The sequence below is a fragment of the Solanum verrucosum genome, unplaced genomic scaffold (genome assembly GCF_900185275.1).
Source record: "Solanum verrucosum unplaced genomic scaffold, falcon-dt-bn FXZP01000099.1, whole genome shotgun sequence".
Lineage (NCBI taxonomy): Eukaryota > Viridiplantae > Streptophyta > Magnoliopsida > Solanales > Solanaceae > Solanum > Solanum verrucosum.
The window spans coordinates 338,868-360,571 of NW_026020338.1; the positions used below are offsets into that span (position 1 = coordinate 338,868).

The following is a 21,704-nucleotide window of genomic DNA, read 5'->3' on the forward strand; positions in this document are numbered from 1 at the left end:
ACTAAATCTTTCACATATACTTCTTCCTACCCACCCACCCCACCCCCACCCCCTAGTAGAAAAAACAAGACCAAAAAAAAAAAAAAAATTATTTTATTTTATTTTTAAAAAAATATTTTGCTTCTTCTTGTCTTGCTTTCTTCACATTATATACACAACACAAGAGGTATATGCATTGTCTTATATATATATATATATATATATATATATATATATATATATATATTTCTGTTTCTTCTTACGATTTTATTTTTCGTTATATACGAGAAAATGATTCTTTTATAAATAATGTTTATATATATATATATATATATATATATTTTTGGTGTAAAATTTGCTTAGAAGTTGAGAAAATGAAGAAAGAATGGAGCTTTGTTCTTGGATTATTGGGAATTTTTCTTCAACTATTTTTGCTGGCTGAATCTTCATTAACAAAACAGTTAGTGTTCTTTACTTTTATTTACTTTAATTTTAATTAGTATTCTGTTATTTGACCTGCATTTAATTTAAGAATTGACTAAGACTTATTTGTATGTGTAATTAATGTTTGTTTATGTCTTAGTTGAGCTGATATTTTTTTGTATTTTATATAATTATGGTGTCTGAATTAGCTGGTGCATATCAACTATCTCATTGTTTGTTTTTTTTTTGCTACTATAAAATTTTTATGATTCCGTTATCAAGACTTTAGACAGATGGAAAAATTAAACGCTAAAATGATCATTTTTTCAGTTTTGATGAAATTTAATTGTGTTTTTTATAATTTTATCCCGCTTCGTTTATCACTAAGCCATTAATCTTAATTGGCAACTCACTAGTTAGAATGATTGATAACTGAATTTTTTTTAAATCTTTTTTGGGAGAATTTACATATACTAACCTTTTTAAATACTCTTCTGCATTTTCTTCATCTCATTTGTGGCTCAATGCTATGAGACTCTACTCGTAAGATTATATCGAAGTATGTTATTATTGTTGTTGAAAATAATTTAAAAAATCGAGTGAATGACACATGTCAAGTTTGTATGTGATGGAACAAAAACAAAAAATGCTCTAAGAATTTGCCATTATATTTCACACACATATTTTTTGGTTCTCATATGAACTAACTTTGTCAACTTTCCATTAATGAAAAAGATTCATCCAAATTCCTATCTTTTTGTTTTACTTTTCACACCACACAGTCTGATCTCGTGAACATATCTTTTTAAAAAACATTTTAAAAAAAAGAAAAAAAAACATTTTTAGAAAATAATTTCGTTCCCTGAAAAATTACATGATGTATATAAATTTTAAAAATTATGAATATTTTATGTTAAATTTCGTTGGTATTGTTTTTATATATATATATTTTTTTGTATTTTAATTTATTATATTAAAAATTCTGACTCTGTTACTAATTTACGGATTTATTCAATTCAACACAACCAGGTGGTTTTTGGTTAAAAGACAAAGAAGAAAGTGATAGAAGTTAAATGAGAACCCGTGAATAAGGAATCTAACTTTTCTTTGGTACTTGTGACTCTATGTTACCAACTTTTGACCTATATTATGAAACTGAAAATATTTTCTTGAAAAATAAGTTACTCCCTCCGTTTTACAAAAAATGACCTCCTTTCCTTTTTAGTCAGTTTCAAAAAAATGACCTTTTTTCTTTTTTGGTAACATTTTACTTTTTGCTTTCCACGTGGCATGTTTAAGACCACAAGATTAAGGGCAATTTTGTACATTTGACATAACTTTAATTTAGGACCACAAGATTCAAAAGTCTTCTTTAATTTCTTAAACTTTGTGCCAAGTCAAACCAGATCAATCTTTTTGAAACGGAGGAATATTTTATTTTATTACTTATTTTATTTTATTTTCTTTTCTTACGCTTGATATATAAATAAAAATTATTTTTACATAATTATATCATTACCAATTGAGATGGGGTGGTGGGTTAGTCGGGATGCGTTTTTTACTCAGAGTTTGAAATTGACATTTTTGATCAAAGCTAGAAAAATCTCATTCGTTCTATCATATTTATGGTGATAATTTTTTATTGGGGTTTTCTATTTGATATCTAATATCTGTATTGGAGTTTGATTATTCAGGATTCACCTGCGTAGAATCTCTTTTGAGGGAAACACTTCTACCAAAGTTTTTTCCATACTCAAGACTCGAATCTGAGATTTTAATTAAGAAAAAAACAATCTCATCTACTGTATCACATCCTTTGATGGTGTCGCGACCACTTTTAAGGTTTCTTATATTTACTTGGTTCTTAAATTTTTGTGTTTTTTCTTTCTTTTTGGTATTTGTTTTGCAGGAATGTATTAAAGATAAATAGTCAACAAGACCAGCAAGCTTTTCCACCAGTGCAAATTCTAAGACTGGATGATGATTATGTAAAATCTTCTTTTTCCTCTTTTTAAACCTTTTTACGTTGCATATATTTTTCAAAAATATTATCATATTTATGTAGATCCTTCAAAAATATGCTACTGTACTTTTGAAGGATTCGATACACATTAATGAGATTTTTTCAAAAGTTCGAACAACATAAGTTGAAATATAGAAGATTGATATGATATTCTTATTTATTTCTTATTCAAATTTTTTTCTTTTGAAGGTTGTGGTGGATAATGGAATATTTAATATTACATTTTCTGTTCCTGGTGGAATGGTCACTGGAATACAATATAATGGAATTGATAATTTATTGGAAAATGGAAATAAAGATGATAACAGAGGGTAAGTTTTTTTTTTAACCTTTTATTTATTTCATTTTAAATATTTTTTCTTAGTTATAATATTCACTTAATTTTGTATACTTGAAAATAAAATTAGGTATTGGGATATTGTTTGGAACAAACCAGATGAAAAAGGGATTTTTGACAAGTAAGTTTTCTTGTTCTCTATATGTATATATTTTTTTAATTTAATTTCTACAAATTTTGACTCTTAAAAATTGGAAAAGAGTAAAATAAATTAGTCGAGTTGCATGTAAGTTGGTCCAAATATAACTAGAATAAGTTCATATCTTTTTATTTTGATGCATTTTGTCAATTCATTTCACATTAGAGCTTCGTTAATTAGTGGGCTGAAAAAATACGAGACGATTTGATAACGATAAAATGTATACAGACTTCATGCAACAGATTTTAAGGTTATTATGGAAGATGAAAATCAAGTGGAGCTTTCATTCACAAGGACTTGGGATTCTTTAAATTCCAAACAACTTTCAATGAATATTGACAAAAGGTGCTAATTTTTGTCCTAATTTTTTTTTTAATTATATAGTTTTAAGCTTTTATAATTTATTTAAGATATGTAATATTTGATTTTCACCTTTTTTTTTGTTGTAGGTTTATAATATTAAGAGGAATTTCTGGATTTTATTGTTATGGAATTTTGGAACGTTTAGAAGGATGGCCAGATATTGATGTTTACCAAGGAAGAATTGTCTTCAAGCTCAAGGAAAAATTTTATGTATATATTTCCTTCATCATATTGTTAAAATTCTATTCTATTGGTCGTGTTTGAGCCGTGGAAGTAGCCACCAGTTACGAAGTTAGGAATTTTGATAAAGATGTTTAAAACTTAAGTATATATGTCTTATAAAAAGTTGTTTTTGACTTATATATACAATATTATTTCCTATATGCACGATATAAATTTTTCGATGATATGTGCTCAAATGACACCCTGGAGTGGAGTCAATGTAGCTACACCTCTAATGTTTTTATTAGGGTAGACTGTCTACATCACACTCCTACCAGGGTGAGGGCCCTTCGCCAAACCCTGCTAACACGAGATGTCTTGCGAACCGATCAACCCATCCCCCCCCCCCCCCTATTTGGGTTTCTTTATTGTTATTTAAAAAAAAAAAAGGGATGTGGGGTTATGATTTATAATTTTTGTTTGTGAAAATAATTGAAGTTGATCATTTTTATTGTTGGGCCAGGTTCCAATATATGGCAATCTCAGATGAAAGACAAAGGATAATGCCAACGGCCCATGATCGTGCAGTGGGCCAATGACTTGATTATAGTGAAGCTGTTCTTCTTACAAACCCAAACAATTCTTTCATCAAAGGAGAGGTAAATTTCAATAAAATACATTGGGAAGTTACGAATATAAATACCGTTCGGCCTACTAGTTTATCAATATGATTGAAAATTTGAAATATACACAACATATACACATAATAAATGAATATTATATATATATTTTGTATACTAGATGGCCGAAGCATGCAGGACCGTGATTATCCCTATTATATTTTAGTTCTTGTGCCCTTAAAATTTTATTTATGTGTTTTAGGTCGATGACAAATATCAATATTCTTGTGAAAACAAGGATAACCGGGTCCATGGATGGATCAGCCCGACTCCATGAACCGGGTTTTGGATGATTACACCAACCGATGAGTTCAGAACGGGTGGGCCCGTCAAACAAGACCTTACTTCTCATACCGGCCCAGTAAATCTAAATGTAAGTACCTATGTTCGCATCAAATAAATAGATGTATGACACGTGTATGCTTTTAAAAATTTTCAATGAGAATGACTCATACTGTGCCCAAATTTTTGGGAACATTGTGATGTCATGGGCACTCGTGTTCCACTAGCCCGTGGCTGGCCTAAATGCGAGTCCATAATGATGGACATTAACTCTCTTAATGCCATATCTTCTTATTTGGTCAATGTATATGACTTGACCGATCAATAGATCAACCTTTGCCAATCAGAGTCGTTCTTTGATAAATGGTCAGACACTCATGATCATTTCATTGATCGGATTATTTATCGAGTACTCAAAATTGTTATTAAAATATGTAGCAGATGTTCTTTAGTACACATTATGCTGGAGAAGTATTGGGACTAAAATTTAGAAATGGAGAGCCCTGGAAAAAAGTTTTTGGCCCTGTTTTTGTCTACATGAACTCACTTTCACTTGATGAGCCAGATACTCTCACACTTTGGACCGATGCAAAAGAACAAATGCTCGTTGAGACTGAAAATTGGCCGTATAATTTCCCTCTTTCGGAGGATTATGCTCGAGCTGATCAACGTGGTATTGTAAGTGGCAGATTGCTCGTTCGAGATAGGTACATTTACCATAAATTTGCCCATTTTACGTTTGTAAAAATGAGTGATTTGTTAACAAAAAAATTTCCCCTTTTTTTGTAGATATGTTAGCCAAAGTCTTATTATTGCAAATTCAGCTTTTATTGGACTGGCTGCTCCTGGAAATGTTGGATCTTGGCAATTAGAAAATAAGGTCATTTTTTGCAAATTGCTATCTCTTTTTAGGCTATTTTTGCAAATTGTTATTTATTTTAGGTCATTTTTGTGAATTGGTACTTGTTAGTTGAATTGCAAATTAACCATTTTGTATCTTTGTTCTTTAGGCTTATCAATTTTGGATTCAAACAGATAGTGAGGGATATTTCTTGATCAAGAATGTTATTCCAGGGAACTATAGTTTATATGCTTGGATGCCTGGATTTGTTGGAGATTACATGTACGATCCGTACATTATTGTCACACCAGGTCAGGAAATACGTCTTTCATTCTATGTTTGAACTGGTACGGAGTTTAAGCAAAAAATGTTTTTTCTTTTAAAAAACTTGTGGGGTTAAATATGTCGTAAGCTTCTCAATGTTGGTAAATCAAAATGGAGGGAGTAATGTTATATCTACTCTTCCATTTACATCAAATAGTGAGGTGATATCTTAAAGTCCGTTATTTTTACCTTGATTGCATACTGGATCCTCCAAAAGTAGTGCATTTTTGAAGGATCTGACACGGTGAGACATAATTTTTGGAGAGTCCCAAAAGGTCTTGTCTGGTGCACGAAGCAACTCGTATTCATGTAAGGTCATGGAGGGGCCATACCTAAAGGGTGTCATGATGTAAATTGCTTGTCTTGATGTGCAAGTTGATTCCATGTCTCAAACTTTACTGTTGCTCTAAGACTCCCTTTTTGAGATCTTTGTATCAATTGAAATTTTTATTGATTGGTTATAAGTAATATTAAATTCTTTCTACATATCTAATATGTCTATGTATAAAACAGGATCAAGAAAAAGGGTAGAAACTCTTATATAGATGCTCCAAGAAATGGTCCAACATTGTGGGAAATTGGAATTCCTGATAGAACAGCTGCTGAATTTTTCATCCCTGATGCACAACCAAAACTCTTGAACCAATTATATGTTGTACATAATCAAGAAAGGTTAGAAAAATCCCATTTAAATATCTAACTTTTGTGTCAATTTCATATTGGTTTCTTGAGCTGAGGGTTGGAAACAACCTCTCTACCTCACACAAGGTACATGTAAGGTCTACGTAGACCATACTATACTGAATATGTTATTGTTGTTGAGAAATGTAATTTGAGGGTCGGAAACAACCCCCCCTACCTAACACAAGGTATGTGTAAGGTCTACGTAGACTCTACTGTACTAGATATGTTATTGTTGTTGAGAATTGTAATTTAAGGGTCGGAAACAACCTCTCTACCTCACACAAGGTACGTGTAAGGTCTACGTAGACCCTATTATATTGAATATGTTATTGTTGTCGAGAAATGTAATTTGTTGGTTTTTTCAGGTATAGGCAGTATGGATTATGGGATAGGTATACAGAGATATACCCTGATGATGATTTGGTGTTTACTATTGGATTAAGTAACTATCAAACAGATTGGTTCTTCGCTCATCTCAATAGATATTTTTACAAGTATGTTCACCATTCCTTTACACCCTTTAGCATCATTTTATATTATGTAGTTATGTTTCTCGCTTGGACTCTCTAAAAATGTTGTCGTACCTGTATATTAGATCCTCCAAAAATGTATGATCCGACATGTAGCCGGTGATACTTTTGGAGAGTCCGAACAACATAGTTTTTTTTTTTTTTTTTTTTTTTTTTTTTTTTTTTTTTTTATCATAGAGATATTTTACATCTTTACATGCTTTAGCATCTTTTATCCTATATGTTGCTCGGACCCTCCGAAAATGTTGTTGCACTTGTTTATCAGATCCTTGAAAAATGAATATTTTTGTATGATCCACTACGTATCCTACAACATTTTTGAAGAGACTGAATCAACATAGCTTTTATATATCACTAAAATTTTCCCTTTGAGTAATAAGTGAAAGTTCTTAATGTGCTTAGTATGATACAATTAGTCACTACTCATAAAAAATGTTTTCCTTAAAAAATATTTTCTCATAACCAAACACTAGATAGAAAATGACTTTTGTCGTATCAAACGCTGACTTAATAGAATCTTGATTATGATTTTGGTGATATATATAGCGATGACGGGAACAAGACTCATGCACCAACAACATGGCAAGTTTGTTGATCAATCATCAAACTATACTCTTCAACTAGCATTAGCCTCAGCACATGAAGCTGAATTGCAAGTATGTACAACTAATCTTTCTCAATCATTTTATTTATGACTGACAAATAGTTCTTGTAATTGAAAAATAGTCATTGTCATGAAGTTGCATCTGTGGAATTTGTAACATCATGACATAGGCTATATTTCAAAGACAAGGCCTAAAAATGGACAGTAAACGCTATTTCTAACATAGCTTTTATCGACTTATAATTGCATGTTTAATTTGTTCCAATGTTTTAGGTTCGATTCAATGATCCAGAAATCGATGCTCCTCACTATTCAACAGGGTTGATTGGCAAGGATAACGCGATAGCAAGACATGGTATACGTGGAATATACAGACTATATACAATAAATGTTCCTGGCTCTCTCCTTGGTTTTGGAACTAATATTATGTATCTCAAGCAAAGTAGAGGTGATAGGCCTTTTAGAGGACTTATGTATGATTATATTCGTCTCGAAGGTCCTTCAGATGAAAGCGATTAATCAAAAGGAATTAATGTTTGACTTAAGCTTTTAGATGATATAGACGACGAAATTTTTGGGTTTTACATGTTGATAGTATTAAAAGGATCAAGAATAACAAAAAAAAGTTGATATTTATTTCTTTATCTACTAATCTTGAACCGTTAACATCTAAATGATTATTAAAATTTTCGTGTTTGTTTAAGTTATAATGCTCGACTAATTTGAATTAGCATCGAATAAGATGACTAAAGATTTAAAAGCATATGATAAAGATAAATTCTTTATTCACATTGTTTGAATTTGAAAACTCTGATTAAACCAACCTTCTGTTGTTTGGAACTAAGTTTGTCTATATGGTATTTTTGGGAACTACAAAGTATTATGTTGGGTACGTAAAAAAAAAAGAAAAATAAAACTAAGGAAAAATAAATTAATAGAACAAATCTTTCCTTGTTTGGTGTAATTTTCTTATGCTTATATTCAAAGCAGTATAGTATAAACTTTTTCTTCCTTGCCTTATATTCTCGCCGTCCCAAATTAATTGTCATATTTTACTTTTTGAGAGTTAAATTGTGTAAACTTTGACGGATATTTTAAAATATACTTTTTTCATCAAATCGAAATTAAATAAACGTTGCATCTTTATGGTACTTCTGGTATATTTATTTTTAATATCTAACTTTTAATTGTAAAATGTACAATTATTGTACTTATTAAGTACAAATATTCTCTCACATAAATTGACTTTTGTGGTAAGTTTTTTTTTCTTCATGAAGCCGCCTTGTGTTGGAAAAAATAGTAGTACTAATTTGTGCGTTTTTTTTTTTCTTCCTAAAAATAAATAAATAAATAAAGTTCAACTTTCCATTTTACTGTAAAAAATAATAATTAAACTTTCCATATTACCTTAAGTTAAATTTGGAGAAATTAAATAAGGAATATGTCCGTAGTGTACTTAACAATTTATTAATTACATATTAAGGGCAAGTAATCTCCTATATATATATATATATATATATATATATATATATATATATATATATACCCATAGAAATTGTACCTGTTTTTTTTACTAATTATATTGTAATTCTTCTCCTTAGAATTTAGAAAACAAGTTCTTGTTTTGTCTTAAGGTTCATACACTTTTTTTCTCTCAATGTTATTGGATTTTGTTTAGCATTTAAACTACAATGTATAAATTTGTATATTATACAAATTAAATAATCAGTAGCGAAGCTAGGATGTTCAAAACTTTAGTATACATCTTTCAAAAAGTTGTTTTCAATCTATATACATAATATTATTTTTTGTATGCATAATATAATTATTCTTGGATTATTCTAGTCACGCTACTTCACCCCTGATTAAGTTGATTTACAATAATAGGTAATTCTTTATAATGTCGTCTGAAAAAATAAATCATGTTTATATAGGTGGTTAAAGTGAATTAAATATATATATATATATATTTATTTATTGATGTATTAAATTTTCTATATTGTCCTTTATTTGGTTTTTTTTGCCAACCCCATTGGGGTTCTTATTAAATTCGAATCAGTTGAGAGTAAAATGTTATTTTACAAAGATGATTTCATATTCAATACAGAGCTCGAATCCATATTTTAGAACTATTTTTTTTTGTTTTTTTTTGCATGCATGAATGATATACTACAATATTTTTTGGATATTCTCTAACATTGATGTTTTTTTTTTCTATTAATTGCAGTGTTGAAAAATGGGTTTCAAAATGCAAAACAAAATAGTTTTGTATTGCTTTGCTATTATTTTCCAATTTTTCTTGCTTGTCAATGGTTCAAGGGTGCACCATCATGACAATCGGTACGTACTATAAAATATAATACTTCCTCCGTCCCATTTTATGTGGCAACATTTGACCGGGCACGGAGTTTAAGAAATAAATGAAGACTTTGAAATGTTTACCAAATTGCCCTTTTAAAAAGTAGACTCAATTTCTCTCTCCTCATAAATGTATTGGAGTATTATTTTAAGATTAAGTGGGACCAACAAGGATAAAAAAGGAATTGTACCTTTAAATACTTTCCTTATAAGGAAATGTGACATTCTTTTTGGGACTGACAAAAAAGGAAATGTTGCCACATAAAATGGGACGGAGGGAGTAATAATAATTATAATTAAGGACTAAAAATATTTATTTATTTATTATATTATATATACATATATATATATATTTTAAATTTCCTCTTGTAATTAAATTACAGGAATACTTCAACAAAAGAAAATCCAAAATTGCAACAAGTTTCTCCTCCCGTCACACTGACGGTCACAAGTCAATACGTAAAAAATCTCTTTATTTGTTCTTTCTGTTCGACTGTTTTAGTACTTTATATACTATTTCGATAGTTAAACGAGTTTTTTTTTTGACTTTATGAGATAATTTTTTTATTAACTTATTTTATCAGGTGGTAATTGTTAATGGCATTGTTCAACTTTCTTTAACTAATCCTACTGGCTCTATGTTTGGAGTTAAATATAATGGTATTGATAATCTCCTTGAACCTTTACAAGAAACACAAAGAGGGTAAGCTAATTTTTCTTTAATAATTTTAGATTAATAAATGTATTGTGGTAATTAATTAAATTAATTTATTTGATTTATTAATTACAACTCATGCAGATATTGGGATACTATGTGGAATGGTAAATTTGACACGTAAGATTTTTAATTAATTTAATTTTCTTTTCTTCTATTTGTTACATTTTTTTTAAAAAAAATTATGTACATTTTTTCTTGATTTTTTTGGCAGGCTTGTAGCATCAAAATTTAGTGTGATAGCACAAGATGATAACAAAGTTGAAGTTTCTTTCCAAAAAATATATGATCCTTTGAATGGTAACAATCCTCCTCTAAATGTTGACAAAAGGTGAGATTTTATAATATAGTATATTGAAATTATATGAAAAATAGAAGGGCCGGGAGCCTTGGAACAACTGTAAAGTTATCTTCGTGTGACTAGACATCACACCCCTTGGAGTGTGACCCTTTCCTTGGATCCTGCATCATAACGCTGAATGCTTTGTGCACTGAACTGTCGTGAATTATATGAAAACAAAAATAAATGTATATAGATATGTGATGCTACGTGGGAGTTCTGGATTTTATTCATATGGAATATTTCAACATTTAAAAGGATGGCCAGCTGTAAATTTGGATGAAGCTAGAATTGCTATTAAGCTCAGCAAATCACTGTAAGTTTATTCAATTTTTTGAAATCGGGTTTTCATGTTATGTTATATAATTTAAATAACAATATTTATTATAGCAATAAAAATATATTCAAATAAATGTTGCTCTTATATAAAGAGGTTTGACTGTGCTTAAAATATTTGAGGATTGTTTTTCCATATAACAATTTCATTATAACGACCAACATTTTTAGAGCCGTTAAATTATCATAAACGTTTTCCACAAACAATTTTTATTTTATTTTTTCCAAAAATTCGAATATAAATTAAAAGGACAATTACTATCTTGGATATTAAATTTGTGTGTATAATTTTTTTTTCTTCTAATTTTTATTGTTAGGTTTCATTTTATGGCAATATCAGACGATAGACAAAGGATAATGCCAACAGAAGAGGATCGTGCAAGTGGTCAAACACTAGATTATAGAGAAGCTGTTAAAATTACAAATCCATCCAACCCTAGACTCAAAGATGAGGTAACAATATTTTATCGAGCTTAAGTTTTGTGCACTGATAATATAAAATGTTCGGAGTAGTTATCTTTGTGTCAAATCTGATATGATAAAGGTTTGTATAAATAGCGTTTATACTGTTAATGTATACAAGTTTATAAAATATTCGAAATATAGTCTTTATTTTGTGTCAAGTCTGATATGATATTGTTTTATATGAATAGCATTATTTTTAAACTGTCAATATATATAAGTTAAATATTTTGCTAATTTTAAGTATTTTTTTAATCTTTTAGGTTGATGACAAGTACCAATATACAGATGAGATTAAAAATATTAAAGTTCATGGGTGGATAAGTGATACTCCACACATGGGGTTTTGGATAATTTCACCAAGTTATGAATATTGTAATGGTGGACCTATGAAGCAAGATCTTACCTCTCATGTTGGTCCAACATCTATGGCTGTAAGTATATATATCTTTTTAGCTACGATTATCTTATATATAGAATGATAAAAACGTGCTTAATTTGTATACATCGATAGTATATCAAAATTTTATGCTGTTAATAAACAGAAGTCAAACTCCATGAAATTAGAAGTGACATGTATATTTTACTAGTACCACTAAAAAGGAGTGAATATTCTGTTGTCGGAAATATGAAACTTATATACAATGACAGTGTAACAATTTTTTACTTTGTCAATGTTCTTGTTGGAAATATGAAATTTTGCTTTATGTTCATCTTGTTGTTATGTTGTCGTTATTTTTTTCAATCCTATTTTGATTTACTTTATCAAAAACAATCTCTCTAATGTAACTAACAAAGGTAGATATAAGATCTGCATACATCGATCCTATCCTCCCTATACCCCACTTATAGTATTACATTGGATATGCTATAGTTATTGTAATAATGTATAGAAGTTAAACTCTATGAAAAACGATATACATACTACTAAAAAGGAGTGAGTTTTCAAGTTTCGATCAATGATCCTGTCAGAAATATGAGATTTTCTGTCGAAAACGTTTTGAAAATGAAATTATAATAAATATTTATAAATGTTCGAGCAATTTACATTTTTTTTTCCTACAGATATTTTTCAGTGGGCATTATGCAGGGCCACAATTAGGAGTTTCATTAACAAATGGAGAAGCATGGACTAAAGTTTTTGGGCCTGTATTTTTCTATGTTAATTCAGATTCTTCCAATGATCATACCATACTTTGGGAAGATGCTAAAAGACAGGTAATTAATTAATTAATTAATTTTTAATTTTACTTAATTAAATTTATTTAAAATAAAATAAAATTCTATGAGTGAACACTAATATTTTGTTAATTTTTGCAGATGAATGAAGAAACAAATAAATGGCCTTATGATTTTCCTGCATCAATAGATTATCTTCATGCAAATCAACGTGGCTCAGTTAGTGGTCAATTAATGGTTCATGACTGGTAATTATTTTCTTAAAATTCTTATTATTCTATAATTAGTGAGTGATTTAACTAAAATCGAATTTAACGTGTATACACTAACAATATAAAAAACGAGAGTAAGAAATACCCTTAACTTATTGGATTTGACCTATATTTGTCATTCGTTAGTCTGACGTCTAGCTCATAGAATCCCCTATCGTTATCTTTTGTCTCAAATTAAAAGTTTTAAATATGCCCTTTGTACTAACCGTGGAAGTCGTAGAAGGGTATATTTGGACTTGCATGTTTCAAATTATTGCATTTGTACGTATGATTCTTTATATTATCAGTGTATATAAGTTAATTAGATTATATTTATAACTTAATAAATGTCTTTTTAGGTACATAAATGTAGATGTTTTTGTTGACACCCAATTTTGACCCTCCACAATATAAATTAATCATTTTAAGTTTCTCCAATTTCAAATGATTTAAAAATAATTGGTTTTATAAAATTTCCATAAAATAATAATATAGTTTGCAAGACTTTTAATAGTTTTGTCACTTTTCATAATATTTAGATAATATATATGTTTTACATAATTATGTATATAATTAGTATATTTTATGATTATTCAAAAATCATCTCAAAAAGTTTTTTTTATTTTTTATATTATATTAGGGATGATTATATTTTGAGTTAATGAGTTTCATGAAATTTAAAATACTTTCAAGTTATTTTAAAGTAATTTTATCACTTTTTAATAATAAGTATGTATAGTTTTGCAATCACACTATTTTATAAATATTTAAAAATTATCACAAAAGATTTTACATTTTAGTTAAATATTTTATCAATTTGCTTTAAGTTATAGCTATAATTTCGAGTTAATTAGTTTTGTAATTAAATTAATTAATTTATAATTAAGTTCATTATTTTTATTTTGTTGAGATTAAGAAACTCATTAATTAATTTATATTAATTCGTCTTATTTGGTTTTTTAGTCGAATCACAAATTAAACTCAATTTGGCTAACTTGTCAATTTTCATAGGCCATAATTGCAATTCTTGTGACTATTACCTAATTTGCAAAACCTATCCACATTTTGACCCTATTTTCAGCCAAGAAACGGGCCTAATTCCATTTCCTAAACTAATCCCTCCAGCCCACACCCTTAGCTCCGACCCAGCCCAACTCTTTGTCATCAACAAAGAGACCCAGTAGATGAACAATCACAGTAGCTTCCAAACATCAACAATGCAATACATCATACCATATGTATATACACAGTATCCCACCGCCCAACTTCGTCTTCCTCGCTGCAAATCAGCGATTCCAACAGCACCCCGACCCCACTGCCCATGCTCGTTCTCTTCTTCCAGACGAAACCCAGAAGGCTAGTAAACGTCAACATCGACAGTCGCTCAGACCGGAAATCCCGCAGCAAATCGCGTCCTCCACTTCCCCTCTCCCCTCTTTTCCATTGAAAATTGGTACAATGGACAAATTTATTTCTTATCTCTTCAAGATTTTGATTTTTCAAATTGGATTCGGATCCATCTTTTCAACCCGATTTCCCCTCTAAATCGACCCCAAATTCCCCTATATATAAACCCCCACTGCCTTCATTCTTGAGGGGAGTTTGGGAGAAAATTTTAGAAGAGTTATAGAGTTGGCCAGAATTTACTTACGAAATATAGGTTATAAAGGTCTGGGAATAGTCAATTTTACATTTTGAAAAGTTCTTGGAAGACTAGTTTAAGAGTTTCGGAAAGTTTATTATTCGGGTTTCATTTGGATTCTCTTGGTGTGTTGTTCGAGCTTTGAATCCGTGTGTTGGAAAATTCGAAACCAAGCTCCCATCTGTCCCGGAACGCTGCTCCGAAGAAGGTAATTCTGCCTCTTCTTACATTTTATTTCGGTATGATGTGTTGTATGTCCGAGCTTTTACTACAGGTCCTACTATTAAGTGTGTTTGGTTCCGAGTCTTCCTGTTTTCTTTACTGTCATTTCTTATGAATTTCTGGGCACATGACTCAAGTTTTGATAAAGCTTCTTTGGTATTAAGATGCTAGTCGTTAGATTCGCTGGTTCAACGGGGTATCAAAATGATGTACTGTTCGATTGATTTCGACTTTGAATATGCTATATGTATAAGTTTGATTGGTTATCCTTTCTATCGTTTTATTCATTATGATAGACTCTCATTTATATTAGCTCAATCTCATGCTATAGTTAAATAAAATCTCTGTTTTTACATACTTGAGTGCTGTCCATGTCTTGTTATTGTTTTGTTTCTTCTGGTCTCAAGACATGGTGTCATTATAACTCGCTTGTTTCCATGATCCACAACCTCGATGCTAAAACCTCTCATCCTTTCCATGAAAAACATTGTTTCCTGACCATGTGAGTGTATTGGCATCTACATTCTATTTTATTATGTCAAATAAAGTTTATCTTCATGATAAGTATCGACTATTTATACGATGTGATTAACGAGCTCAATAGTCGAAGTGTAAGATTGACCTCCTTGGCTTTCTCTGTTAAGTATTTCATTTCAAGCTTGTTGATAGTTTCATTATTGTGCAACGGTAGATGATTTCTAGCATTTAAAGTTGTCCAGCTTCAGTTTTGTGTAGCATTAATCATGTTTGAGAGTATGAGTAAGTGCTCTAAATTTGTTTGTTTGTTTATTAGTATCTAATGTAGTCCTTATATTTTTGCTAAAAAAGAAATAATAAAAAATCAATAAATAAATATGCTTTACTTTTCACATGTTGCCAGTTGTTGATGTTTATTGTTTATGATATGAATAATCACGGTTCCCTTTCAATTATCTCTTTTAAATTATTTACTTTCCGAATTGATATCCTTCGTTTCTTGTCGGTGGGTGATACTTGAACCTAATGTGTATGAGTACGGTTGTCTCACATTACTCGAATGAAGCTTTAAATTTGTATGTCTGTGAGTTGCTTAGATACTAACGTATAAAGATAGATATCACTAGAGTTGCCCTTTTAGTGTTGGCTTATAGTAATATTTATTGTTCAAATGCACTTGTAAACTTGTCCTTAGTTGCTAATAATTTGTTCGTTGATACTAGTTTGCATAATGCGGTCACTGCCACATAGAACTTATTCACTGATCTAGTTGTATTCTTCCATTTCAACTCTCTTTTGAGTTATTTGTATTGTATAAGTAGTCTTTCATTATCATTTAAATATGCCTTATCTACATACACATCCTCCTTGCCTTATGCAGTTGTGATTAGTAATCAATTTGTTTAGTTCACTATTGATCTTGTTTCATCTCTTTAGTAGATATTATGTATATTTTGTTTAGTTGGGAAACTTTCTCTAATGGCTTGTCCCATTCTTAATTAGTTTCCACAATTAGCTCTCATTTTGAATACAATATCACCATCCTGTTGTCTAGAAATGTAATGTTATTAATTAGGTTCTCATCTCTTAAAATAATTTATGTGTCTACCTTTGTCTAGAGTTAATTACTTGATCATATATTTGATGGAAGTTTTACCTTTTCTTTTTTTCTAATTCTTCTCCTCCTCTTTGTGTGCATGTAAACCCCTTCCGAGTCCATGGTGGACTTCTCCTCCTAGCATTCTCGAGTTGAGCCATAAAGGCTTAATTTATTTATTTTTTTTCTCATCATTCGAGTCAGCCGGGCACATAAAACAGAGGCACAGGGCTGGAAACCCAGATACAAGCCTCCAAAAGTCCTAAGATGGACTATATACATTCATTATACACTGTATACATTCAGTATACATCAATATACAGGTCAAAAACGTAGGAATACAGGGCTGATGCGGAATATATATGTTTGGAAGCAAGAAATACCTGAAAAGAGCTAATATATGCGGTCATATACACTGATATACATCCACTGTATACCAAAAACGGGAATTGGGTTAAGCCTAATAGTGGCAGCGATTTGGCCCGAAAGGGGCCCAAATTCATTTCTCCCTTACTCGCTAATTATTTAATTGTGATTATTTATTATTTGTTGTTTAACTCTAACTTTATAATCGTAAATCAACTTAGTTGAATCCCCCAAAAGACGAACTATTTCTCTGTGTTGCTTTATTTCTAACAAATCTCATTTTATCAACTCTTGTATTCTCATTTATGATCTTTAGTCAAATTTTTTATTCATTTAGTTTAAAATAGTTTATTCCATAAACCAAAAATGACTCAAATAGGAACCAATTAATTTAGTTTCGTTAAAAATTCTAATTGTTTCAATTAAGGTCCCATTTTCTTAAAAATAAAAATTTCTGTTTGTTTAACTATTTTCTCAAAGTTAATCTAATAATGTTAATTATTATTATAATATACATACTTAGTCGTTTTCTCAAAAAGGTTAGTCAATTAATAAAAAATGATTTTTATGCCTTAATTTATTAAATTGGTTTAAATTATTATTTCAAAGTGAATAAAGTAATTTCTAATTAATCTTGTTTTATTAATATTTTAATCACTTGTATTTCGAGTCAATTGTTCCATTTTGAATCATTTTCTCTAAAAATCAAAATAAAATGTGTCACTTATTTAATTATTTTCTCAAAGTTAACTAAATATTGCAAATTATCATATTTTCTTTTATGTTAAACCATTTTCCTAAAAATAGTCAAAAATATATTTTAGTCAAGTCGCAGGTCAACCGCATGTTAGCGGGCACTTCGAATGCTTAAACCCTTCTCGAAGTGTAAATTGAACCCCGAACCCTCTTTGGTATATTTCAAATGATTTTTTCTGTTTAAATATTTGAAAATTATAGGTTTTCTTAATTTCTTTAAAAAATTAAGTGGCGACTCTTTTCTAAGTATCTTTCTCAAATTGTTTTATACTTAGAACATTTCAAAAAGTGATTTTTCTAGAGATAGTCAAATTACAGCACAACAGTTTTTCCTGCATTAAATGCATATATTGGACTTGCAGAACCTGGACTTGTTGGATCTTGGCAAAGTGATACCAAGGTAATATAATGTATTTTTTTGTCTATATATTTTTTAATTATTTAGTTACTTGAATATATGGTTACATTTTAAATTAATTATGTTGTTTTATTTATTTATTTATTATTGACAGGGTTATCAATTTTGGATTCAAACCGATGATTTTGGTAATTTCAAGATAAATAATGTTAGACCTGGAATTTATGGTGTATATTCTTGGGTCCCTGGAGTTATGGGAGATTACAAATTCTCTTCTTATATTACCGTTACACAAGGTATTTTGTCTGCTTCATTTTATATGACAATATTTCATTAAATGAATATAATTTATCTTTTTTTAATAAAATACTTTTGACACGTACCAATAGTATCTTTAAAATTTTGAACTTAAATATGTAATGACTTTTCTTAATCGATTAAAAAGAAAAAGTGTCATATAATATAAAACTAATAAAACACTATAGTATAATAAAAATTCTAACTTATATAATTTAATTTTTGCAGGAAAGGACACACAATTAGGTCAAATTATTTTTGAAGCTCCAAGAAATGGTCCAACATTATGGAAAATTGGATTTCCGGATAGAACTGCTAATGAATTTTTATACCTGATCCATTGCCTGGTCTTCAAAATTATTTGTACACTAACACTACTATACATAAGTAAGTACTACGGGTTCGACCAGTCACTAATATTTGTATTAGGGTAGAGTGTGACACATCTGCGACCCTTCTTTGAACCTTACGTGAACATGAAATGTTTTATGTATCGAAGTGTCTTTTTTTTCTAACTTGATTGTCATGATATGTTGCTAATTACAGGTTTAGACAATATGGTTTATGGGATCGTTACACTGATTTATATCCTAATGGAGATTTAGTGTACAAAGTTGGTGTTAGTGATTTTAGAAAAGATTGGTTCTTTGCCCATGTAAATAGGTAATTATTAATGTCTTTTTAATTATTTATTTTTCTATTTTTATAAATAATTACTTATAATATTTTAAATATTTTTTTAAAATATTAATTGCAGGAGAAATAAGGACAGGAGTTTTTCAGCAACAACATGGCAAATTGTATTTGATGTTAAAAATGTGGATTCTAGTGGCACTTATCATCTTCATATAGCTTTGGCCTCTGCATCTTATGCTCATTTACTAGTATGGAACCTTTATCTCTACTCTCATTAATTAACATATTTAAGTTTATAAAATTCATCAAGAAAAAAAATTAAAGATTTTTTTTTAAAAAAAAAAACAAATTCCAAACAAGTTTAAGTTTTAAATACCGATGATGTAAGAAATATAGGGGTAATAGTAGTTTTGGTTGTTCGTAATAGTTATTGAGTAATTCTGATTTTGATTCTTGTGATATATGACTCAACACAATTAACTTTTAAGTTAAAATGTTTGTTGTAATTGGTCCATTTTTATGTAGGATTATATTTGTACTACTTTTACATGTATATATTACCCTTAGAAATGGTACTATAAAAGTTATAATTTTGAAAATTTATGAATATTCTTAAGTAGGGGAATAAAAAATTTAAATATACTTAATCAGGGATTACAAAATTGATAATTCAAATTTACTTACAATTGAAGGAACAAAAATGTTATTTACCCTTACATATAACTTTATGTTACACTTATTGAACAATAATATACATGAAGAAAATCTTATTTTAACTATCGTCTGAATTTTTATTTGTATAGGTGCGGATAAATATTCCATCAAAACCAAGACCATGGTTTGATAGTTCACCAATTGGGATGAGTAATGCAATAGCAAGACATGGAATTCATGGATTATATATGATTTTCGATATTGAATTTCCAGGCACACAACTTTATATTGGTGAAAATATAATATAATTGAAGCAAGCATCAGTTTATGGACCTTTTACTGGGCTCATGTATGATTATATTCGTCTCGAAGGACCTTCAACACGATAGAAAAAATGAGGATTATATTTATAGATAGTCATATATATTTTTTTAATAGTTTTTATATTCAATTTTTTTAATAGAATGGATGTTGTTCTTGAGAATAATGTTTTATTATATACCATAGTCTAATAAAATTTTCTTTCTTCATATTGGTAGTTTGGTTTCGTTTGTTATTATCTCTAATGATTAATAACTACCCTATGTCTTATACTAGCTTGTTTATCGAGGCCATGATCGATCAATATGATCATAGATAGAAGATTTGAAGGTTGAAAATTAGAATAGAAGATTATCGAGCGTTGTCTAATTTTTTTATTAGTTTTGTTTTATTACTCTCCTATTATTTTATTCTTAATTTGTTTTTGCATCCTCTTTACTTTAGTTATCGTATTATTTATATTATTTCTATTGTTCTCTTCTCTATTCAGTTATAGTAAATTTAAAATCTTCAGTCCATCTCTACCTCTTAAGTAATTTATAATTAATAAAAAGAATTCAAATTCTCAAAAGTTTTTTAATTATTTTTTTGGCTGTGATTATATATATATTATTTATATTCCGACTTTAGACCACTCTTTCACCAACTCTATTAAAAAATAATAAGACCAGAGAATATAGACTACTACTCCTAGTGATTGATGTTCTTTTTATTGTTTATTGTGATTATTTTAAGTAATATTGTTATTCTATAATATTTGACAAAATTGATTCTGTCGAATGACGTGTGGGATTACCTATCAAGAATAAGAATATCAGATAAAATAATTAATGAATTTATTGAATGTGTTTCCTGTTAATAAATTTAATACAGCAACAATCTGAATTAATCAGATCAATTATAAATTTTTTATTTTTAAAATTTTTATATGTATTATATAATTAATAAAGATATTAATTTCAATTGGTAGGGTCGATGATCCATTTATTGTCAACCATCCTATTTATAGTTGTATAGAAAATGACTCGGTCACTATTTTAAAGAGCAAAAATATTTTTGTTTTAAAATTATTATTTGTCATATATATTAATCTCTGATTACTTTTGGAATTATGTGGTGAAGTCAACAAATTACTAAGCGAGTTGCAATTTTTTTTTAAAAAAATTATACTAAAAATATTATAAATTACAATTTTGTACATGTCAATTTCATGTAAAAATACTATATATTAAAAAGTGAAATATAACCAACTAATATGGAACAAAAAAGTATATTTCCAGTAATAGTACAAGTACACTATTTTGGTAAAATTCTCTTTATTTAAAAAAAATCATTTTATACCTCACATAATAAATATTCTTTCCTGACCTAATTTGATTTGACACACAATTTAAAAAAATAAAGAAGCTTTTTCATTTTTGTAGTCCTAAATTAAAATTATGTCAAATGTACCAAAATATTTTTTAATTTTATGGCTTTACACATACCAAGTGAAAAATTGAGATTAAAGTATTTCCAAAAAAACAAAAAAGCTCGTTCTTTTTAAATCAGACTAAAACAGAAAAAAAACATTTTTTTTAAACGGCAGGCGTATAATTTTACTCTTATTTAGAAATGGGAGTTTGGAGGACCAACATTGCACTAAAGAGTTGGACTAAAAGCTATAGAAATTGTACATTGAGGCCCACCAAAAATATGAACTAAAGTAACTTCATCTACTTCTACTTTTTCTACACATATTTTTCTTTAATAAAATAATTATTGCCTCCATTTTTATTTTATTTTTTAACATTTATTTTTAATTTTAAAACATTGGAAATTTTATGTTAAAAATTTAAATAATAGAAAAAATGATTTATGTAACTTT

The 21,704-nt window shown here is 28.8% G+C and overlaps 3 pseudogenes; 2 read left to right on the forward strand and 1 right to left on the reverse strand.

The window, feature by feature from the left end:
• LOC125836870 (TMV resistance protein N-like) overlaps nt 1-21,704 on the reverse strand; it is a 170,749-nt pseudogene that overhangs the window by 105,756 nt on the left and 43,289 nt on the right.
• Nucleotides 354-7,890, forward strand: LOC125836935 (probable rhamnogalacturonate lyase B; annotated as a pseudogene).
• Nucleotides 9,608-19,905, forward strand: LOC125836936 (uncharacterized; annotated as a pseudogene).